The sequence below is a fragment of the Lepisma saccharinum genome, chromosome 1 (assembly GCF_977018435.1).
Source record: "Lepisma saccharinum chromosome 1, izLepSacc3.1, whole genome shotgun sequence".
NCBI lineage: Eukaryota > Metazoa > Arthropoda > Insecta > Zygentoma > Lepismatidae > Lepisma > Lepisma saccharinum.
In genome coordinates this window covers 110150770-110176798 of record NC_139229.1, presented here as the reverse complement: position 1 = coordinate 110176798, position 26029 = coordinate 110150770, and the positions used below count along the sequence as shown (strand labels likewise).

Sequence of the window (26029 nt, the reverse complement as noted above, 5' to 3'; positions counted from 1 at the left end):
TTCCTGTCCCCTGTGGAGCAATTGTGTTTCGTCGCCCAATGTAACATTTTCATCACGGACCAAACTATCCACAGCGACCCCTCCCCGAACCCATTCACCTTGCATCCTCTTTCGCCCGAAGAGATTCTATTTTTTTCAGCTTTCCCACGGTTCTGAATGAAGAATCCATCACATCCCCGATAACAATAGAATCAGAGGGGGATGTGGCGGAAGCAAACACAGCAGCATCTTCCGCTTTTTGAGTTTTATACTAGGAATCGTTTGTTTCACACACCACACCCTGACGGGGCGTGGAATAGAGGCCGAGGGGAAATGATCGACAATACATACATGGGTGGAACTGTCAACGCCCCGTTTATTGTTATTTGTCCCTACAGAATATTGTGCACATCACAAAAATCTTTTGTTGAAAAAAATATGGCATGAATGAATTAGTTAACAAGGGTTTTATTTGCTAGGATATTGACCATAGCCCTCATTGTGTTTTCACCAAAGAGAGTCGCGTGGAGTAGGAAGGAGAGAAGGAGAAAAAGGAGAGGAGTTCCTATATAACCTACCAGTTTTTTTGTACGTCATTATCATAGTGAACGTCAATCGTGGCAGTTCAGTATTTTTTAATTTGTTTATCTGGCAGTATACATATATATCATCGTGGAAGTTTTAGTGAGCTACAAGTTTTATTTTGAAGTTTTTCTATCTCTCTTGAAGGGTGAACGTCAATCGTGGGAGTTCAGTATTCTTAATTGTTTGTCTGGCAGTATACATATATATCATCGTGGAAGTTTTAGTGAGCTACAAGTTTTTATTTTGAAGTTTCTCTCCATCTCTGTTGAAAGGTAAGTTTTTATTTTCATGATATATTAATATTTTTTGTTTTTGCGTCTGACACACACATATTCAGAGGAGTCATAAAAAATTGACACACACTTACATGTCGTATATTTTTAACCTCCTACAACAGTGCACACACACATACATACATACATACATACATACATACATACATACATACTGTTCGCGTCTAATATATATGTGGAAGGAAAAAATATCTAGCATTTTTCAACTTTTTTTCCTTCTGTTTCAGTGCGCTTTCCACTACCACCACCACAACCCCCCCAAAAAATTTCTCTGTATATATATATAAATAACAGAGAGAAAAAATGGAACCGCAACCAGGTCCCTCCGGTCTTTGCGGGAAAGTGGCATGTCGCAACTGTGGAAAGTTGATTTCTAAACCTAATATTGCTAGGCATTTGAAAAAATGTCGTCTTCCGGATCATGATGTCGTAGTCCCGCCGGCAAAGAAACCTCGCATTGATGAGCATGAGGAGGGTGCTTTGAATAAAAGTGCACGTATCATAACGTATAAATCTGGAAGGGATGAAAAGTGTGACTCGAGCATCTTCCTCAACAATGTGAAATCTCTGGTAGTCGATAAATTACGTGATTGCCTCGTCAATGTTGCAATTAAAATTCATCTCGTCTTGACCCTGCTGTATGAGAAAGTTGTCTCGTCCGAGTCAAGCACTTTCAGCTTTTACGTAGGGTGTGAAAGCTTACACGATGACAATAACGAGAATCTTGACGAGATAGTGACACGGCTATTTGAGCACCTGACACAAAAACAAGAAGAGTTTGAAGGTAGAGGAAGTGGATGGAGTCTTTGCGGTCACAACCACATGTTAGAACTTCGAGTCTGCAATTTCAAACCATTACGCAGCACTCAAAAAAAAACAAAAAAACAAAAAAAAGCAAAATGCAGTGTTGAACATACAAAGTAATGATCAGAAGAGTTTCTTATGGTCTGTCATCGCTGCATTACACCCAGCAAATAATCACCCCCAACGTCTGTCCAATTACAGAGGATACGAGGGAAGATACGAGAATATGATGAGAGGAATTTCCTATCCTGTGCCCCTGAATAAGATCAATCAATTTCTAAAAAACTATAGGGAGGAAAAAGGAGAATATATCGATATTTCTGTGTTTGGGGTTGACGATTCGGGCAATATTCGTGTGTTAAGACCTGCGAGAAGGCAGAATAATGTAATTCGACTCTTGCTTGTAGATGGCCGTTACAGTTTGATACGGAATTTCTCAGGATTAGTAGGAAGGCAGATCAGCAAGAATCGCGATAAGATCGAAATTTGCGATCGGTGTTTGAGAATTTTTCGCGGGGGTAAGAAGATGAGAGAACAGCACAAGTGTTTTGGCTCTGTGAATGCAGAACCTGAAGATGTCATGCCGGAACCCGGAACCAAGATGAAATTTCAGAAACACCAGGCTCTTCTCCACCATCCCGTCGTCCTTTATGCCGACTTTGAAAGCTTCCAAGTTCCCATGACGTCTTGCGACCCTGATCCCTCTACCTCAAGCACGACCCAAATTTTTCACCACGAGCCTTGCAGTTTCTCCATCTACGGAGAAAAATTGAATGATGTCATCTTGTATTGCGGACCTGATGCGGCAAAACATTTTGTTGAGAAGATAGCGGAATGCGCGAGAGAACTTGCACCCAGCCTGAAAGGCTCTTACGTTTCTCCACCTGCTCTCACAACAGAACAACAACAGAGACATGACGCGGCGACAAGATGCGAGGAGTGTAACCAGGCTTTCACCGCCGAAAATTACAAGGTCGTCCACCATAACCACCAGAATGGATTATTTCTAAGCACCATCTGTAATTCGTGCAATCTCAAAATTAAGGAGTCGCATTTTGTTGCCGTGTTTCTGCACTACACGGAGAAGTACGACACACATCTCTTCGTCAAAGAGCTCCACAACATAACTTCTCGAATCAGCATCATCCCGAGAACGAGCGAGAAATATATTGTGGTGAGAGTGTGGATCCCTCTCCAAGAAGGAGGAAGCGTGGAAGTGCGAATCCTGGACTCTTACAATTTCCTGTCCTCCGGCCTCGCAAGCCTTGCATCTCAACTTGGCGACGAAGATCTTGTGGCCACCAAGCAAAAATGTTTTTCGGGGAGAGATGAGAATTTGAATCTGTTGCGTCGCAAGGGTGTCTACCCCTACGAGTACGTCAACAATTTCGACAAATTTGACGAGACGGAACTTCCACCCCGGGAGGTATTTTATTCTTCTCTCACGGAGGACGTCTGTTCCGAAGAGGACTACGAACACGCTCGTAGTGTGTGGACGGCATTCAATTGCCAAACTTTTCGCGATTATCACGATCTTTATCTGAAATTGGACGTGACACTTCTGATGGATATTTTCGAATCGTTTCGTAAGAGATGCATCGCGATATACAAGTTGGATCCTGCGTATTTCTTCACCACGCCGGGATTGACTTGGGAATCGATGATGAAATACACCAACGTGGAACTGGGCCTCGTCGCAGAGAAGGAACAGTATGCTTTCATGGAGAGTGCGATACGGGGTGGCATCGTCCAATGCCCCCGACGCCATGCTCAAGCAAACAATCCTCATACGCCTGGTTACGATGCATCGAAGCCCAACACCTATATTGTCTACTGGGATGTCAACAACCTGTACGGCCACTCCATGTCCCAGTGTCTTCCCATCAGCGACTACGGGTGGATGACCGAAGAGGAACTCTCCTGCGAAGATTTTCTCAGCTGGAGCGAAGATAATGAATGGGGCTGTTTCTTGGAAGTGGATCTCGATTATCCCGAAACGCTTCACAAGAAACATCACGGATTGGCCCTGGCCCCCACCAAGGAGAAGCCACCTGGAGGATCGGAGCCAAAACTCATACTAAGCATGGAGAACAAGCGGAATTATGTTCTGCACTACCGACTCCTCCAATTTTACATAAGTCACGGCTTGCAGTTGAAGAAAGTTCATAGAGGATTGAAGTTCCGACAGAGCAAGTGGCTCGAACCGTACATAGCCGAGAACACGCGCCGCAGAGCACAATCGACATCGCCTGCAGACAAGGATCTGTACAAACTGTTCAATAACGCCATCTACGGCAAGACGATGGAGAACGTGCGTAATTACATCGACGCAACGTTGGTCACGGACGAAAAGAAATTTGAGAAGATCGTCGCGTCACCCTACTTCAAAAACTTCACTATTTTCGACGAGAATCTAGTATTTGTTGAGAGGAACAAGAAGCAAGTGATGCTCAACAAGCCGATTGCCATAGGTGCCACCGTCCTTGAACTATCAAAATTGCACATGTACCAATCGTACTACGATCAGTTTCAACCTTTTTATGGAGATAACATCCAAATATGTTACATTGACACGGATAGCTTCATTTTTCTAATCCAAACACCAAGCCTCGAACATGATCTGACTAAGATGAAGCATCTGTTTGATTTTAGCAACTTACCATCAGGCCATCACTTACATTCGGCAGAAAACAAAATGACGATTGGAAAGTTCAAAGATGAAGCGGCTGGTAATTACAGCAGGGAATTTGCGGGGCTTCGTGCCAAAATGTACTGTGTAAAGATTACAGAAGAAAAAGAGATCAAGAAGGCGAAGGGGGTAGGAAAAATAAGTACCAGCAAATTTAGCATGCGAGACTACAAAGAATGCTTTTTTCATGGTAAAAGGCAACTTAGCACCGATCATCGCATTGCAAGTAAATTGCATGATTTGTACACGACCCGCGTAACCAAGGTCGCATTGGATGGCAGAGACAACAAGTTACGCGTTCTCGATTGTCAAATCCACACGCGAGAGTGGGGGCACTACAATAAAAGCGATAAATGTGACGTGTGTTAACCGTAACCCCATAGTCATGAAGTCCGCTGTGTTTTTGAAGAAGAATGGCAGACGGAGGAAAAGAATGAAAGAGGGAGCCCTCGGGCGATGAAAAATAAGAGTTGAATTTAATGAGCCTCGATTTGGAGCGGGCTTAACAACATAATAACAGGTTGCAATTTTTCATCGCCCGAGGGCTCTCCTTTTCATTCTCTTTCTCCGTATGTTTTGAAGAATAGCAAAAAGCACGATGTGTTAAATAACTAACAAGAACAATGAATCTCTTTGGTTTTCGCAAACAAAGCAACATGGACACTGCATCACCAAATTTCAATAACCTCTTACCTTCCGTGTTATCTAAACTCAATGGTCTACTAATTGTTCATCTCAACAGCATTTGGACGGAAATAAATAACGATGTGGGCAAGATGTTTTATGTTTTTAATAACAATTTACATTTCTATGAAATTCCGATCGACGGGAAACTTCAAATCACCGTGAATCCGGAAAACGCAGGCGAAATCAAAATTTCTACCGGCAAGAACATTTTTCGAATGAAGCACGACAAGCTACTTTCTAACATGTCGTACGATGTGTCTGCAGGAGATTATCTTTACGTGGAACTCCTAGGAGATTACGACAAACTTATTCCTCTCTTCGTAGAATTACGAATCGTCTATCCTATTATAAATAACCGTTAACCAAAATGCCTAACGACATTTTCGGCAACACTAAGCGTGTAGACCATGCAGAAGAGATTCTCATGCTGGACGTTCGAGTTAAGAAGTTGAGGACCGATTTGATCGCTTTGCAGGAGACCTTAAACAAAAGTTTAGAGTCTGAGATCGCTACGCTCCAAACGCAATGTCTCGATCCCATTCTGAAAATCGATTCCGAACTGAAAACACTGATAAAAAATTATGTTGACGTACCTTCTTACGACAACATTCAAAATATACAGTTGAGCATGGATTCGCTTCAAAATGATTTGGCCAAATTACAGCAATTTCAATCGAAAAATGAAGATTTGGAAAAATTGAAACTCGAAATCGAAGAGCGAACTTCCGCAATAGAAAAGAATTTCTCTGAACTTCAAACCGTCGTGAATGATATTGATATAGAACGCTTGCAGGTTGTTGTTTCTAAATTACAAGAAGAATTCACCGGCACGTTGGAAGAAATCAAATCCAAGTTGCAGACTTTGGAAGATACAATGACGAACCTACCATCGTCGGACGAACTGCAGGTCATCGGTAAAAGCGTCGCGAACATAAAAATTCAACTGGAGGCTTATCAAGATTTCGAACACATTCAAACCACCATCGCTACGCTTCAGGCGTCCTTGGAATTGATCAACGAAGAAATTAAAAATATTCACGCTGAAGCAAGTGTGTTGACGAGCATTCAAGACACGTTGAGCACGGTTCAGCAGAAGATCGAATATTTAGAAAATTTGAACGTCGAAACGAATCTCGCTCATTTTCATCACGTACTGGACAACATACAGGGTGACTTGGAATCGTTACGAACGAGCGTGCCTTCAAGTGAAGATTTGGAAAAATTGAAAACGGCGGTGACGGCACTATCCGATTCGAGTGACATCAAAAGTTCATTGAGCGATCTCGAGAGTAAAGTGGCCAATCTCCCCACCTCCAAAGAATTACACGCCTTGAAAAGGAACATATCACGTATGCTGAAACGACTGGAAACAGAAACAGCGAACGTGGAACAGATTCGAGACGAACTTGCTTCGCTGGTGTCGACGCTGCCCACTTCGCAGAGCGTCGCCGACCTTCACACGCAGTTTACAGAGATGCGAATCATCGTGAACGATCTTACCGAGAAGAGCTCGAAATTGAATCAAATCGAGAACCTTCAGAACATTGTCGTCAACATCAGAGATCAAGTTGGAGTGCTGGAATCAACGCAGGAATCAACGCTGGCCTCTTTCGGTGCCAAGTTGCAAGAACTCAACGAAAGCTACAAGCAGTTGAACGTGGAAGTGAAAATCAAACCGTCATTTTCTACCGTAACGGATACCATAGTCGAGCATTTGGTGCCCGTACAAAACACACTGGGTCAGCTTCACAGCAACCTCGTTAGCATCGATACTAAATTCGCTAAACTGCATTCTCTGCAAGCCATCGAAATCAACAGCGTTCCCAATCAACAGAGAATCTCCACCTTCGTCGAAGGTAACAAACTGTACATGCTACATCCTTATCATCCGTACTACAAGTTCCTCCTCGATGGCACGATTCAGATAAACGAATTTTCGTACTGGTCTCACGGCAGAAAAGCTAGCGTTCCCACCATGACTTTGATATCGAATCGTGGTGTCCAGAAAGCAGGAAACATTCCTCTGGCGCGTTGGAACGAAACGCGCAACATATATGAAATACACGAAGACGAAGATCTTACTGTTTTCGACGTGAGTGCCGGCGATAAGCTGATCATTCAAAACACGAGCGAAGTGCCACCCTCTTTGAATCCCATCACGCTGGTGCTTCTTTTGAAACGTAATCTCTAAAAATAATAAAAAATGTCTAGGCAAGCCATCGTCCAAGAATTGCATAAACCTGCACGCCGCAACTACGAACGTTTGGCTGTGGTAACCAAGGGAATCGACGACCTCTGGGAAAGCGACCTCGTCGAAATGAGTAGCGGCAAGTTAAAAAACGTGCATAAATTGAACAAGGCCAACAAGTACCTCCTCACCGTCATAGACACATTTTCGAAATTCGCATGGGCTCTACCTTTGAAGGCGAAAACAGGAACGTGCGTCACGGAAGCATTCAAGACAATTTTTCGCGAAAGCGGCGGCAGACGACCTCGGTTTCTGCACACGGACAAAGGGAAGGAATTTTACAATGCCGTATTCCAAAAGTTTATTCGGAAACACAACGTTCATCATTACTCGACCTTCAGTGACGTCAAGGCCAGCATTGTGGAAAGATTCAATCGCACTCTGAAATCGCGCATGTGGTCACGCTTCACGCTTCAGGGAAGCTACAAGTGGGTCACTATTCTCCCGGAACTTGTTAACGACTATAATCACACACGGCACGCAACGATAGGCATGAAGCCAGCTGACGTTACCAGGTCTGACGAGCAACGTTTAATTTCTAGCGTTTACTGTCCAAAGTACATGCCCACGACAAAAAAAGCTAAATACAAAATTGGAGAACAGGTGAGGGTTAGTAAATTGAAGCGAACGTTTGACAGGGGTTTCACACGAAACTGGAGCACTGAACTTTTTACCGTGGTTCGAGTTCTACCCGGGAACCGTCACACGTATATAATAAAAGACAGTGGCGGTGAAATTTTATTGGGGCGCTTCTACGAGGAGGAACTCTCTAAGACTAAATACCCCGACACGTACCTTATCGAAAAAGTTTTGCGCAAGAGAGGCAACAAACTTTTGGTGAAATGGCTGGGACTTCCGGAAACAAGTTGGATCGATTCAAACGAAGTGATTCTATGAGTACGTGGAACGTGGTAAAGCGTCTACCTGATTCGGAAAGTGGAAGGAAGAAAAAAAACGGTGAATTGCTCCCCGACAGCATCCGCTGTCTGATCGTAGGACCTTCGGGGTGTGGAAAAACGACACTGCTCGTGGACAATTTTCTCCTCGCACCAAATTGGTTAGATTGGAAGAACAGGCACCTGTACGTGTTCTCGAAAAGTTTAGAGCAATCCAAATACCAGCAACTGATGAAACTGTACGATGGTCTGGACATTGCAACGTTCGCCTCGGAAATAAAACCACTCGACGATTGTCGTGAAAATTCAGTCGTTGTGTTCGACGATGCCATCCTGGAAAATCAAAATGAAATTCGCAACTTTTTCACGCAAGGTCGTCACAAAGGAATGGATTGCTTCTACCTAGCTCAAACGTTTTCCAAAATTCCAAAACAGTTAGTACGCGACAACGCTAATTTCATATGTTTGTTTCGTCAAGATCACACCAACCTCAAGCATGCGTACGATGACTACGTAGGCGGAGACATGAACTACAATCAATTTTCGGAAGGCTGCTGCTCTACTTGCTGGAACGGTGACGATTTCGGATTCGCTACGATCGACATGACGAGGAAACCCAACGACGGAAAATACAGAAACAAAATCAACGACTTTCTAAACGTTGCAACGTTGTGAGAAACGACATATATAAATAACGTCATGACGAAACGAAAAATCGAAGACGAAAATCTTAAGCTTCGCGATTACCTTGCAAAACGCTTCAAAGGTTGGAAATCCGAAAATCGCGGATTCTACGAAGAGAAGAAACGTCAGGATCAACCTGTGATCGATGCCATCAGCGGTCTAGGTAAAGAAATTAAAAATGTCACGGAACAAAATAAAAATTTGATCAACGAACTCGTACCGCTCGCAGCTAAAAGTTACGCTGTACCCACGCCTATTTCAAGCATTCCTTCGACGCCGTTCGAACTGAAGGATGCACCGGCACGACGTCGAGCTATTGGTAGCACGTCCTCGTCTTCGGATAAAATTGAGTTGGGGCCTTTGGCACGAGACTACCTGAGTACGGGGAAATTCGACAAGGATGAAGTGTTCGGATTGTATCCCAGTATGGAAACCAGCGAAGGCGGCGGTGTGGTGTGGAAGATTGGGAAATCGAAGGTGACCTTCGAAGGCAACGACATTAAAGTCAATTTAGGCGACAAGGATAGTTGGACCAGGTATCCGGGTACGGTGGGACTGTGGGAACTCGTTGCCAAAAAGCAGCCGAAAGATTACACCGACGAAGATTACCAGAGTTACAAGGAAATTCTAATCATGACGGATGCCTTGTACCAGAACAACGACGCCTCGCAGAATAGGGTGAAATCGAGCAGCGGCGAGAAGTACAGGAATCTCATCAAACCGATTTGGAACCAGGTCAAAACAGGCAGCGGCGTCAAACGCTACAACACGTTACCCAAAGAATTCGTTTGGGTGGACGACGTGAGGAAACTCGTGGACCGATTGTTGGTGATAGCCGGCGAAGAGAATGCAGGCAACCGTAATTTCTACAACGAGAAGGTTGGCATCGTGGACATGATCAGCACGAAACTTTCCAACTTCATCGTGAACGACGACAAGGGCATAGGTTACCTCATCAAAATCATCAACACGCTGCCTCCGAAATTCTGGAACGTGGCCGAAGGAAAGGGACTCGTAAACGACATCATCAACAAGTTACCTTTCGAGATGCATCTACCTGGCTACCAGTACTGCGGACCGGGTACCAAACTCGAGAAAAGATTGGACAGAGGAGACAAGGGTGTGAATCTATTGGACGCCGCATGCAAAGATCACGACATCGCCTACAACACCACGCAGACGGATCTGGATGCACGTCACGAAGCAGACAGAAAGTTAGAGCACGCAGCTTTCGAAAGGTTTGTGAGCAGAGACGCATCGTTGGGTGAACGGGTCGCCGCACTAGGCACCACCATCGCCATGAACACGAAACAAAAATTGGGGTGGGGTATATAAATAACATACAGTAAAAAAACAACATGGATTGCATAACTAATTTGCCACCCGAGCTACTATCTAAAATATTCAAAAAGGTAGTTAACGGAGATGTTAATAAACTTGTAAACATAGCAAGAACAATGCCGGAATTTCGCATCCCTTGTGAAATGGTTCTCAAGGACCTTCTTCGGGAGATCAGCGGCCTGAGGTGCGGTGATCTCGACATTCTGCTTTTGGCTGCAGGGCAAAAATTGGACGATAGGTCGGACGAACTGTACGAGGCGATGCAGGGAAGAAGACAGTATACTGATGATTGGTACAAGTCTATGCAGGAGAGGAAAGATATCACTACGCACATCCTCGCGTTTTCCGAAGCACGAACTTTCTTCCTCTGTTAAAAAATAATAATATATATACGTGACAAAAAAAAAAACTTGATATATAAATAACACACATCGTGAAAAATATAATCTTCGGTATATATAAATAACACACATCGTGAAAAACAATTAAATTTCTCTCTAACACTTTGAAATTTTTCTTTGATATGACGACCGAAAAAATAAGTGAGCTCCAAGCATTAAAACAAATGCTAAATTTGTCATTTGAGTATGTAAAAATTCGGGAATTGGAAGTCGACAAATCTTACACGATAACTTCCGGTTCAATCGTTTCTACCCAGTATGGTCCCAAGGTACGCCTGTTGCTCAACGCACAATACAGTTTATTTTTACCAGATCGATACGCTAACATGTTATCGGACGAGAAGCTATCTATTTTAATCGAGAACAAAACAAAAATCGTGTACAAGGGGACAAAGGAACTTCTTGGCAAGAAAACAAAGCACGTAATAGAATTTGTGTAGCGACTGCAAGGCCTTGAAAATATATAAATAACATACCGTAAAAAACTACACAAGAAAAAATCTCAGAATATATATAAATAACATACTGCGAAAATAACGCATAGAGCATCAACATGAAGCCCAAGGGTGTCGTGTACCAGATACCATACTCCAATCTTAAAAATCTAGGTGCCCTCGATGGGTTACTCACCAAGAAACAACGCGAGAAGAAACGTTCTTGCTTGTCGAAAGGACATGGAATGAAATTGCTGCTCAGCACACCTCAATTGAAAAGATTGCAGCGTTCGCGGAAACAGCAAAAAATCGGAGGTTTCATATTCAGCATCCCGGCCATCCTAGCAGCATTGGGGGCCGTTGGAAGTTTGGCCGGCGGAAGTGCCGCCATCGCGAAAACCGTCATCGACTCGAAGAAGAACAAAGCGGAATTGGAAGAACAGAAACGTCACAACCTGGCCATGGAGAAGAAGGGGAAGGGCGTGATGAGAAAGTTTAAAAAAAAGAAACAGAAGCACTCACCAACCGAGACATTGAATCTCTGATCGAACCGCTACGAATCAAATACTTCAGAGGAGTTTTCATGTCCGACTCGTTACCTTCAAGCGTTAAAAGAAGAGAATGCGGAGTAGTCAACTTGGACGGTCAAGAAAATCCAGGCACGCATTGGATATGTTACCACAAAAATGATGATAAAGCATTCGTTTTCGATTCTTTCGGAGGTGTTCCACCTACAAATTTAATTCATTATCTGAAAACAAACAAAACCTCTATATACTACAACGACGAACGCATTCAAGATTTCGGAGACGTGAACTGCGGTCATCTCTGCCTCTCCGTGCTCGCGTTTCTCTCTAAAATAAATAACCCTATGATTGAGGATTTCCAGAAAGCATTGTGGAACCTCAAACAGCATCACTAGGATGGGCGTGTTCCATCTCACGAGTGAATCTTCAATCTTGAAACTCACGCTGCACGACGACATTGTCTATCCTAAATCCGTGGCTCTGCGTGCATTCTACAGCATGTACCTCATACCTAATGTTACGCAGCACAACAACAAAATTAGCGTCGGAAGCGAACACATCGTCGTCACGCCAGGACAATACAATCTTTCCACTTTGCAAGCTCAATTACCCAAAGGCACATACCTTTCTCAAAATTCGGTCACGCACAGAGTGGAAATCCTATCCGCTACGGAGACCGTGGACCTGGGCACCATGGGAGAACTTTTAGGTTTCGAGAACGACACCAAACTCGAAGCTGGCATCATGCACGTAGCAACAAACATTCCTAAATTTTTGGCCATAGAGACTCTGAACGTACACTGTAACGTGGCCGAAGGTATGATCACGAAATCCTCGGACGGATTGTTAGGAAGTCACAAGCAGACAGGAATCATAGCCACTTTCAAACCAAGTTCCGAGTTCATGGAACCGATCATCTACACGCCCTCTTCGCCGATCTATTTTCCAGTATGTCGCAACCGCATAGACGACATAGAGTTGGTGGTGACGAACGAGAAAGGAGACGTGGTGGATTTCGCAGGTGCAACAACTACTGCCATCGTGGAGATCAACGTATAATAAATAACCATACATGGTGAAAAAAAAAAAATGGAGCAAATCGAAAGTTACGAATTGCAATCTTTCCCTCCCAACCGTCGCACGTTTGCCAATCTCAACGAGGCAAACAGGGAGGTCGAATACGACGTTGACGTAGGCGACGGGTTCGTTCATCCTCACAGAGCAGACCTCTACCTTCAATTCGACGTGGTGAAGAAAGAAAGCGGAGACACGTTTCCCGCAGCAGCAAACTTGATACTCGTAGACAACTTCGTGCCTCACCTGTTCTCGCAGGTGGAGGTGAGGAAACACAACACCGTCATTGACAGAATAGATTATCCAGGCATCACGTCGACGGCAGTGGGAACGTTGAAATTATCCAAAACGGATGCAGCATACTATCAGGCGGGAGGATTCGAAGCGGGGACCAAAATATCGACAACAAGTCACACAGTGCTCTTTCCCATGCGTCTGCTTCCGGGATTCTTCTCCGATTACAAGGAGATCATGTGGAAGGGAGGACTGAGAGTAACGTTTCGAAGAGCGGCCAACGATAACAACGCAATAATGCGATACACCAACTTGAATGCCGACGGCACGCCGATAGCCAACACTTTACCCGAAGCAGCCAAGTGCATCATCCGGAGCATGGAATTGAGAATGCCGGTGGTGGAATACGAGACAAACTATGCCCTCAAGTACAAAGCGGAGATCTTGAAAAGTCCGCAGGTACCGATTCACTTTCACGGTTACCAGTGCGTGCAGAAGATGGCGACGGGAAGTCACATGGAATTCGACGTGACGACGCAGTTCAACAACATACAGTTCGACATGCCAGATTTCGTCGTAGTGCTTTTTCAGACCGGGAGGGACAAGAATCAGGAAAAAGATTCCAGCAAATTCGACGACTGCAAGATCAAGAACGTATATCTCAAGAACGGAAGGAACGAAGTGTTCCCGCGCGAGAATTACAACCTCGACATGACCAAAAACGATTATCTCAAACTTTACGAAGCGTTTTCGGCTTACAAACGCGTGACCGAGGGAAGTGTGGACATGTACTACACGCCCAGCGAGTTCAAAACACGGAGACCCATGACCGTCATCAACACATCTAAGAGAAAGAAGGTTGTGGTCAACGATCGAACCAACATCAAGGTCGTCTGCGAGTTCCACGATGCCTTGCCCGAGGATACCCTATGCAGTGTCATCCTGATTGCAGAGAAGTCCTTCGCCTACGACGTGAAGAATGAGAGGGTCACAGAGCAGTTTTAACAAGTTTTTATCATTTATTTTCTTGCACAATAAGAAATTTTTAGTGCTAGCACAATCAGTTACAATGGCACAATACGAATTTCACTAGTTCAGATCAGTTACAAATGTCAATTTCATTAGTTATAAGTTACAATATCTTTTTTGCACTATAGCACGAGAGACAATCAGAAAATTTGCACAAAAAAATTTGTTGTTGTTTTTACACGTGAAAATTAACAATAAAATTTCTTTCTCATCGTTTCAGATGCTGTCGAAACATCAAAACACATATACACATACACACACTAGAAAAAAAGCATGCAACTTTATTTGTAACACACACACATACATTCTCCATCTTCATCAAGAAAATATTATAATAAACATAATTATTTTTATCTATATCTCACAATAAAACTCTATATCCAAAAATATCACAACATCAAATAACACTAGAGTCGTTAGTACACGTTGCATGCATTACGGAGGTCCTCTGTAGGGTTTCATGGAAGTTTGGGGGAAAAAAAAAACACGTGAAACCCTACAGAGGTGCGGTTATCTAGAGCCGTAGCCGTTAGAACCTTTTTGGGTTGGGCACCACGCACCCTGGCGAGGTTAGGGGCCAGGTATCCTAAAAACAACAATTATTATTTTGTTTGTTTGTTTGTGTTACAATACGGAAATAATAAGAGGCATACGCGTGCGTGTGTGTGTGCGTGTGTGTGTGTGTGTGTGTGTGTGTGTGTGTGTGTGTATGTGTGTGTGTGTGTGTGTGTGTGTATGGTACATCGTTCCCCCCCCCCCGAGAGAGAGGTTTACGAAGATCACGATATATATAAACATTTGGCCCCGTTGATTCCAGCACTCCAACTTCATCTCTAATGTTGACGACAATATTCTAAAAATAAAAAGAGAATGAGAGATTGAGAGATTGAGAGATTGAGAGAATAAGAGGATAAGAGAAGAGGTTTACGTAGGTCGCAATATATAAACATTTGGTCCCAAACTTGGAAAATTACGATAAAGTGCACTCATCTTTCAAAAAATAAGAGAATGAGAGAATGAGAGAATGAGAGGAGAGGTTTACGTAGGTCACGATATATAAACATTTGGTCCCAGACTTGGAAAATTACGATAAGGTGCACTCATCTTTCAAAAAATAAGAAAATAAGAAAATAAAAAAATAAGAGGATAAGAGAAAGATGGGAGAATGAGAGGAGGATGAGAGGAAGATGAGAGAATAAAAAGAGAATGAGAAAGATGAGAAGGATGAGGGGATGAGAGCTCATCTTTCACTCATCACTGCCTTTTTGCGCCCGTGAAACGTCGTCAGCGTAATAAATGAGGCGCGGAACAGGAAGAGAAAGTGAGTTTTTTAACTTTTTGCGGTCGTTTGGTCACGAAATCAGAGTTGGCCTGGGAGTCACAAAAATACTCTACTAATGTTATTAAAGGGATGAGTTAGTATGACTTGGTAACTAGCTTCTAGTATTTTGAAATCGGATTTTACAAGTATCGCTATCGGTGAGCATCGGTGAGAGTATCGGCATCGGTTGAAAATGGTATCGGCCCAGCCCTAAATATCCTATTTTTTCACTTCACGAAATATGGCAACTCTTGACCTACAAGGTGATCTAAAATTAAATTTTTAAGATAATTTCGTGTAGACTTGAGGATTCTAAACAGTTTGATAGTTCTGGCATGTCACACTCATCGTCAGGACAACATGTAATGGTAATGGAAAAGCCTTGCCCAGAGGAACGAGGTTATACATGAAAAACATTCTCTTGATAGGTTGAGTTTGGATTTAAGTCCACTTTTTGCATAACAGGGCTAATCGGGACTGCACCTACAGCTTAAAGTGGGACCCGAACTACTATGTACCTTCATCGGATATCGAACCCAGGACCATTTGATTACAAGGCGACGACGTTACCACTACGCCATCGGAGAAGCAAGCAAAACACCTAAAACGCCATAGTAGATGCTTTGTAATCAAGGGGTTCCGGGTTCGATACCCGATGAAGGAACATAATAGTTTGGATCCCACTTTAAACTGTAGGCCCAGTCCCGATTAGCCTAACGGTGCACATCACAAAAATCAAATTAAAATATATTAATATTGGCGTTGCGCAACAAGTATCTACTCATTAAAATCACGCACACGAATTAAATGGCGATTTGTTAACATGACACAAACCAAAAAAATACTTTACAGGCAAGGAGGGTTCGATCCCCTAAGCGACAGAACAAATTAAAAATCGTGGCGAGAAAGTCAAGTTATCTCCCCCGCAATATACATCTAATTGCGCATTCCCGTTTCAGATTTCAAAAGATCCACTTTCCCCTTAATTTCCGGGACAACGCTGTTGCTTCGTTTTCCGGGCGGGGGTTCAAATTATGTCCAGAATTTCGGCTGACCGCGCTCAAATGTTTGCTTGTTTTGGTGCTATCGCATCAGACCGACCGGCGCTAATGTCAATTATGTCCTCCTCTGTGATTAGAAAAACCGCAACGATTCCAATATTAACGCTGCATAATCGAATCCCTTGACACCAGGTGTCGCGTCGGGCGTCGGTGGCAGAAGCGAATTGATTGGTCGAGGACCCCGCTTGTGTAAATTCATTACTTATGCAGTGGTGGCAGGTTTTTCACATTTACCGCGTCTGTCACCACTGTCAGTGTGGCTATGTGCTTTGTGTTCGTCAGAATGACTGTGAACGGATTGTCTTGCAATTTTATACTAAGTGGTGGCTATTACAAGGCACTGAAACATCAAATTCGCGTGGTATAGTTTATATAGATACGCCACGCCGTACTATTTCAGGTACTTGAGCGTAGGCCCGTATGCCTGATACGAAATATGACGTCAGAAAAGAATCCAAGATGGCCGCCAGTTGAAAGCATGCAGAAGGGAGGAACGATATTAAGCTAACACATTGCTTGCGTAGCGGATAAACACGTTGATGCAGGTTGAAGAGGTAGTATGGTGATGCATGTGTATCGCTTGAGCGAGTTTATGAGTGACACCGGAAGTTAAGAGTGAGGTGTCCAATGCGACTGATGCAGTTCCTGTCCGACTCGCACAATGACTACGCCTGAAGATCGCTGCACTGAACGAGCGATACACGAAACTAGCGGGAAACAATCGACAAGGTGACAACGATTGGTTGGTTGATTTGGTTTTAAGTCCACTTTATGCACAGTAAGGCTAATTGGGACTGGACCTACAGTTTAAAGTGGGATCCGAACCACTATGTGCCTTCATCGGGTATCGAACCCGGGACCCCTTGATTACAAGGAGACGACGCTACCACTGCGCCATCGGGGAGGCCTAAGGTGACAACGCGAATTAAACAATCACGGCTCTGCCTCGTCATGGCGTGGTAAAAATCTCTGTTAGGTGTGTAACAAAACAACACATCTTAAATTTCAAAAACGTCGTGTGGAAGTTTGTGAACCCTGTTTCAACATCATCAAGCTGAAGGTTATGGCTTTCTACACCCCATAGTCACTAGTGACGAATCATGGGAGCTTTCAGACAAAAGCGACACGGAGCTTATCCAGTCTGTATAAAAGTATTCACTGCGCATGCGCCACAAACAGAGCAAATTGATACAATGCACAATATTGATTGATTGAAGTAAAACTGTTGGTTGCTTCGGCACACATGGCCATTTTCCACCCTTCAATGTATACGGGGAAATATCCGCCTACTAAAATACTTACTCAATAGCCAAAAATGTGTAAAAAGGCCCTTTAATAGTGCATGGTTGTAAAGGGGCATGCACAAGGCAAACAAAACGGCCAAGTCCTGGCAACACGTGCAGCTTTTCGTGTTATTCCGATATGAAAGGTTGAATTTATTTCAGATGTCTAGTTTCCAAGTGATACGAGTGACGTATCGCCTGTCGCTTTGTTCTGAAAGTTCCCTGTGGGCTCACTACTTCCAGCCAAAGATTAGGCGAGGCCGCTCACGCTCCTCTGGGACTTTCAAATGGTTCATCCAAGAACATACATGCTCAGAGGATTCACTGCCACAGTGTTCTGCCTTAGAATTACTTTAACCTGCCATATGTTCAGTTCTCACGGTACACAGTTCATGAAACAATAAAGAAAACCCTTCTTTCTACTTTTCAAGTGTCTTCTTCATCCTCCATACTCGCTCTACCTCGCACCGAGCGATAATTAAAGAGGTTGATCCTCTCGAGGAAGCATTCGGTGGCATGAAGGTTCAGTATTGACTCGTAAGAATGAGTTTATCAGTTTTTGCTTTAAGTCCACTTTTGCACAAAAAGGGTAATCGCGACTGGACCTACAGGTTAAAGTGGGACGCAGAGTAGTAAGAATGATATTTTACTAGATGAATGCAGGCGAACGTTGATACACATGAATTGAATTTGGCGGGGATTATGTTGAAAAGTGATAAAAGAATTTCCAATTCTATATATCCAATGAATGAGGTCGACGCAATCCAGAAATGTCCGCGACTGTACATAAGCTATCACGGCATGCAAAATCCATATTGTTACTTTTCTACTGTCTCCTATGTTTTTGTTTTTATTTGTATGTTCCACATATCTGTAGAAATTCCCATCACACAGTTACACAAAGGGCGTCCGGGATGGCGTAGTGGTAACGTTGTCGACTTGTAAGGGGTCCACAAGGGGTAGAAACACAAACAGGTTAGGATCCCCCTTTAAACTGGAGGCCCAATCCCGACAAACCTTTCTGTGCACAAAGTGGACTAAAAACAAACTGATTTTCATTCTACTCAAGGTTGAACGCAAAGTTGAACGCAAGGGAGGGCTCATTCAACTACACGACACGTACGTACATGCATTCATTGGCAGTGATGGAGCAGTCTAAACTAACCAACTCCTTTATATATCACGTTTCTTAAAATATGGCGGTGTTGTATGTGAACCAAAATCACCAAGAACAGCGTCCAAGAGTATTACCAGGCACCTATACAGCTTTGCCTTCTTCTTGCCGCCTGCAGCCACGCCCATTAGCTTATCTTATCGGTTCCCTTTGGTTTCAACCAGACCGCTGGAAGACCACCATTGCTTTCCAGGGTTGCCATACGCTCCTAAATTATCAGGCCTAACAGATTTTTTGCATCAAAGCCTTCTTTATGAAAAATAGGTTAATCGACACTAAATGAACAGTCTCTCTCACCAGACCAAAAAACCAACCTCCGTGGCAGAGTGGTTATCGCACAGCGCTACAAGGCCAGGGGCACCGGGTTCGAATCCCGGCCTTTGACATGGGTGTCCTTTCATATGGTCAGCATCACTCATTCTCATCTTAGCAATTAGCCAAAAATGGTATTAAAACCAAGAAAAATAAACCAAATCAATGAATCAACAGTGTTGCAACCACCAGAAGAGAAGACATACTGTATTTCACTTGATTTTGTTCGTTTTTCTTTTTCATTCACATATGGCAGTGGATGAAAGACATGAGCGTGCACTCTAGTACAGCAAGGCCTGCAGTGGTGGGCCACAGTATTTCAGTTGCAAAATATTATTTTTACTTATTTTTTTCTATAATTATTTTCTACTATCTCAAAGGAATGAACTTGGGAGTCCTTCCAGTAGTTCGTTTAGGAGATGACAACTCTTAGCACCATCTCGTGGTGATTTGACAAAACATCATCTGTATACTTCGCCCAACACTCCGGGTGCAGTGGAAGCATGAAATGAACACTGTGTCCTTGAACTATCCAATAACAGGCCATAATCTATGCACGATACCTTTACTCCCAATCAGCAGGGGCTGCTGACTGCAATCGCAGTACGGCAGTACCATCAGTAAGGTCTGCTACCGTAGTGTTGCAAACTGCACGGTTAAATACTTACGTACAGGGATATTTTATATCAGCGTTGAGGCAGTATAATTAAAAGCTTTGGAGCACAGTAGAGACGCAAAAACGATTACTAAGAACATATTAATTATGCATGATCGTGATAGTTCGGAAAATATTTTGCGAACACTGAAAGCAAATGATATTTTTATCAAGAAATGTCATGAGTTTGCAAAGACCCAACTACTTTTTAACTTCAAATAGCCACTTATTAAAGATCGTTTTGAGGGTAGAAATGCCTTAAATATTCTTGAGTTTCTTAATTTTTCTGGGGCTCCTTTCCCAAGGATAAATGTCACCGCACGCCACTGAATTAAAATATATGTGTGAAACAGACTCCAGCGCGAGGTCATCGTAAACTCGTCACGCTACCCATTACACCACGAATGGCCGGCATCGAACAAGACAAACACAGGCAGTTCGGATGAACAACACACCTCCATGTTTGCTGATCCAACACGACCAGTTTGCTACACTGGTTGTAAGTCTCCAATGCAGCGTGTAAACATGGTTTCAAAAACCTGTTATCAGCAACACACCACCTGCGATCCTCCTCACAATCCAGGATATTGAATGTGGCAAACGAGTCTGCTGGAAGATCCAGGTAGGCTTTATCTAGATGACCCACCTCGCAAGGTCCCCGGTCTCCTGTGCCGGCACACTGAACCATCACCATCCAGAGGGGTACTAGATACGGCATCCGATATGCAATGTTCGGAGATAAAGCACTTCAGTGGACTCCGCGAACGAAGGGTTGATTACATCCAAGAAGAGAAATGCAGATACATTTTTTTTTTTTCTGAAGACGAAGTTTTTGACTCGCCATAACCACTTACACGGTTCAACCTGCCAGTTGAGAAAACCTAAAAATATAAAAATAAGTTGATGAAAATAAATTTTCAATTTTTTCCCCCCTGCAGATCGACCACCGTACTTGAAAGCATGCATGGGAGGGAGCACTGGACCTAGTTTAAGTCACGAGGATGCCTGTAGTTTGCATATTTTCCGAGGTTTAAGAAGACTTTGTGCTAGCTAGTATAGTAGTACTTCCAGGCAGTGTTGTTAAAGGTCCAGGAATTTAAAATAAATTCAATTCCGGTCCAGGAGAGAAAATCAGCAAGCGGAAATGGGTTCTGGACCGTAACTTTTTTATCTGTAACGTATTTCAATTCGGTCCAGGAACCTTATTTCCCGATCAATTTAAATACGGTCCAGGAACCTTTGTTCAGGGACAATTTAAAAACGGTCTAGGAACAATTTTTTGGATCACAAGCCTGATCATTTCCAGTGCTTAGTTAGAGATCGGTTAGTTCATTGAACTCTCCAGCCTAATTATTGCCTTTGCCTATTTTTGTGGGAGCAGGAAAAGGTTTATTATCCATTTTGCCTTGACTCGTCTCACCCAACAGGTCGCTAGCTGCCGTGGCTTGCCGCGAGTTGATAGCTTCCTGGAGATGAGGCCTTGCTCGAAAAAGGTTTATTACCCATTTTTTCGGATCAATTAAAATACGGTCCAGGAACCTTTCTTTCCAGATAAATTTAAATACGGTCCAGGAACCATTTTTTCAGATCAATTTAAATACGGTCCAGGAACCTTTTTTCCGGATCAATTTAAATACGGTCCAGGAACCATTTTTTCAGATCAATTTAAATACGGTCCAGGAACCTTTCTTTCCCGATAAATTTAAATACGGTCCAGGAACCATTTTTTCAGATCAATTTAAATACGGTCCAGGAACCATTTTTTCAGATCAATTTAAATACGGTCCAGGAACCTTTCTTTCCAGATAAATTTAAATACGGTCCAGGAACCATTTTTTCAGATCAATTTAAATACGGTCCAGGAACCATTTTTTCAGATCAATTTAAATACTGTCCAGGAACCATTTTTTCAGATCAATTTAAATACGGTCCAGGAACCATTTTTTCAGATCAATTTAAATACGGTCCAGGAACCATTTTTTCAGATCAATTTAAATACGGTCCAGGAACCTTCTTTCCGGATCAATTTAAACACGTTCCAGGAACCTTTTTTTCAACAACAATACGCAACCTGGACCGAATTTAAATTGTGCGAGAAAAAAAGTTCTGGTTCTGTTGCGGAACCCAATAGAACCAATTACAATTTATGGATTCCTGGACCTTCCACAACCATGCTTCAAGGCTGTTGTTCTAACCGGGCTTGAAACCAGATCGATATTTCGGCCGTAAATGAGATTCAAAACAGCAAGTAAGATGTGAAAATTAGTGTGCACCACAAACATCTCTACGACGCCAGGTACTCAAGAGTTCGAATCCCGGCCTGGGTGTTCCTTGTGAGTGTCCGTTCATCACTCATCCTCATCTTCGCGATTAGCCAAAAAGTGAGGTAAAATAAACCAAATCAATCAATTAGCCACAAACCCCTATTTTCGAGCTCGTTTGATCCAATTATTGCCGATGTGAAAACTGATTTTTAAGTTTCGACTCTCTCGAGCAGCTACAGTCCGTTAACGTTAGTTGCGACCAAGAAGGCACGTGCGCATGCGCAAATAAGAGCGACGACAAGCGGATTATCTACGTCATGGTTTACAGTCAGGTTATTTGTCTCGCTTACCATAATTGGAAAGTTATATTATTCGTCGCAATTTGAGCCCGTTCAGAGGGGTTGCATGCGTTTATGCAGGGTTCGCATCGTCCAAACGAGATGTCTAACAGATAAACTCCAATAAGAAAAGCTATTTGCCTTAATAGCCATTCTGTGGGGTGAAATACTGTATACGTATAGCTATTACTTACACTACGTAAGACAAGAACTTCATAGTTTTTACCAGAGACCTTACGAAGGTAACTGAAAACTATCAGAGGTATCGAGTCGAATCAAGCTCATCTCATATTTGTCTGAAAGCTAGTTTGCCACACTTTCAACAGCATTTCGCTTGAACAAGGTCAAAACACGTGTTGTTTTCGCATTAACCGAGATGGGAATTGAACGACTCGGGATTTGTTGCCTCTGACCAAATGAAAACCAATGTCTAATGTTTATTACGTATAATAATATATCATTCTGAATATAAAGTATTTTGTAACATCTACATTTTGGTAGTATTGGTTAAATTCACATAACCATACAATGGTGGCGATAAGAGGCCCTCAGGCTGGTGGTATGTATATACCACACTCGTTAAGCAAAGTTTAGTGTATATATAAAACTAACATTTAGCATACAAAATCCCCCTCTATGAAAAATTAATATTATGAAAAATCTCTTAATTTTGATCGAAGAAATCATTGATTTATCAAGCAGTTCATATATGTCGAGTGTCAACCAAACGTTCTTGATAAACAGAAAAATTAACACAATCCTAACAATGCATACCATATTTTTGCAAAATGATCTACGTAATCGGTGGTGAAATGTACACAGTAGTGCACGAATTTCCTTTTCGGAGCGAAATCGTGGTTGTGTGTGTGACCGGTACCAGTAAAATTGATTATTTCGTTTATTTTACTTCGCATTTCTACCACTTTTAATCGCGAAAATAAGAGTGATGATATGAAACTGACGAAGGAACACACAAAGAACAACCATGTCCGGGCCGGGATTCGAACCCAGGACCCCTAGCGTCGTAGTGCGATGTGATAACCACTCCGCCATGTAACACAGAGGCATCAGTAATATATATATATATATATATATATATATATATATATATATATATATATATATATATATATATATATATATATATATATATGTGGTAAAAATTTACTATCCTTCCGACACCTCTAACTTTTTCGTTTCGTCAATTTTTGACGTATCTGCTTCGCGGAACATTCCTAAAGGTGTATCAACGTTGTTTTGATGAAATTTGAACTATGTTTCCTAACCTAACAGAACTAACCTAACCACGTGCCAATTGTTCGTGGGGCTAGCGCCAATGGTTCGTAGGGCTAGCGCCAATGGTTCGCAATTATTTACAATTTCTAGATCCTGATACTAACACGACACCAAATTTTAACTATGTTTCCTAACCTAACAGAACTAACCTATCCACGCGCCAATGGTTCGTGGGGCTAGCTATTCTCCGTCGGAGAATTAATTTTCAACGAACAACATGAATTTCAGCTATGAAACATTCCCACATCACACAAAACATCTTCCCGATGTTCGACAATACTACAGGAACTTATTACGGTAAGTAGTTTCTTCTGTAAAAATAAATAAATGTGTCCGAAGGATAGTAAACTAGTACCACGAATTGAAATAAAGACTGCAATTAGCAGAGGACGTTGCCTGTTTCTCACCAACATAATTTCATTTCTTAAAACAACACAGGATGTAGAATGAAAAAAGCTGTGGACAATTTACCTACCATTATCTTTGCCATTGACTGTACAAGTGGACTAAAGAAAAACGTTGACAATTTTTCCAATCCCAATTGCTTCTTGTTCTTTCAATAGAAGTCTACAACAAGGTTCACGCAAGAGAATAAACATTTCCGAAAATTTAGCATGTAATCGCTTCCAATGTTTGCCACTCACTTGTCACACACATTTCCGGATAATCGCGATTGTGAGGATGTATAATAAATGATGAAGGGGCCAAACACAGTGACACATACATGCCTTATCCGCAGATCGAACCTGGGAGCTTTATCTTCGTAGCATATTAAGATGATCACTGGGTCACAAGGGTCGACTTCATCTCGTCCTCGGCGTCACAATTGACAAAGTTACAAAAGACAAACGACGTCAACAAGACGGCACAAAAATATTGCAGTGTTTCGAAAGCAGTGCCAACGGGAAATGGTTACTATGGTGATAATTAAGGCTCGGAAGTTGATGACCTAAAAAATCTCAAATATGAAAATTATTATTTTTTCATAAATTACAAGAGAGTAGCTGAATGCATCTGAAAATACAGTTATCGCGTGCATCAGATTTTCTTCTTTTATGCTGTGACTCATTTTCCACAGATAAAAGAGACAATAGTGGCCAACAAAGTAGGCTTCACTTTGTATTTTGTGCTGGAGAAAAAATAAATTTACCACAATTAATTATGTAAACCATTCCCAAAAAATTCAAATTAAAAAAAATATTCTGCCATTTAAGTGACTTATTTTTTTATTAATGGTGTACTTGTTAAAAAAGGCCATGTTAGGAAAGTTAAGTATGTAACTTATGTTAGCAGATGCATTTAAAATTCACGAAACAATAGTGAAGGAAGGAAAATATACTTCAAAAATGATAAAAACGCACGCAACAAAAACTACAAAAATACTGCAAAATGACGTAAAAGCTAAAAAAGGCCGAAAAATGCAAAATAAAAACGATGTTCTAACTAAAAGGAAAAGGATTACTATCAGGTTTAGCACTGACTTCAAGGCCCAGAAAAAATACTTTTAATCAACGTTCCTAGTGACAGGTCCGTGGCCAGGCAGGGGCCGTGGGGGGCTCAGCCCCCTCGACATTCGATAAAACTATTTTGTATTCTAATTTCTTTGGAAGAGTGAAAATGTAGACAGCATATATTATTTTGTTCACAAGTTTGCGAAGATAAATTCACAGATCGTGACAGCAACTATTACATTTGTTCATCTTGTTTGTGAGCAGAAGTCAAAAGTAGTGGCACGTGTTTACTACACTTTAGAAAGTTCTTTCATAGGGGAGCTTATTTATCTTTAACTTCCCTGCCCCTGTTGCAGCCTCTCATTTGACAAATATCTGGAACTTTAACGTCATCATCCACATTCCATCCACAGCTGCTTCAAATGACAACAGATCCAAAGATTTGGGAACGAAGGGGAGTTTTATTGCTTCGGCCGGGGTACGGTAGGCACTATACTATGATTGAAGTGAATATTGTACATTTTTACTTGTATGATATAAATACCTGTATCATCAAAAATAGTATGGAGTTTGTATTAAGGGATGGTGTCAGTAGCAGTCAATTAACACTAAGATGTTTTAGAAGATATTGAAAAAAACTGTAGTATTTGCATGATGTTTTTAAATTTCATGTTTTATAATAACATAATCCCCTGGCGCACACACAATTTTCCATCCTTTAATACTGTTCAACTTTTGAAAAATTGACTTGGTTTACAATCCCCCTCCCTGCAGATCAATTTTAGCTACGGGCCTGCCTAGTGATAATCTACTGAACTAAGCTTGCAGCGTCCCATAAAAGAGAACAACGCATTCTTTCATAACAGGAAAGCAGGATTTGGTGAGACCAACAATGGCAGAATTATTTCCTTGCAACAGTCACAATTTTCCGAAAAGGCGGTTGCGGCACAGGCAGAAGGTATGAATCAT

At 42.3% G+C, this 26029-nt stretch overlaps 1 protein-coding gene across 2 annotated transcripts in view; it reads right to left on the bottom strand.

Annotated features, from left to right (window-relative positions):
- Positions 1-26029, bottom strand: part of LOC145999160 (uncharacterized) — a 134925-nt gene that overhangs the window by 66958 nt on the left and 41938 nt on the right. The gene's annotated exons all lie outside the window — the stretch shown is intronic.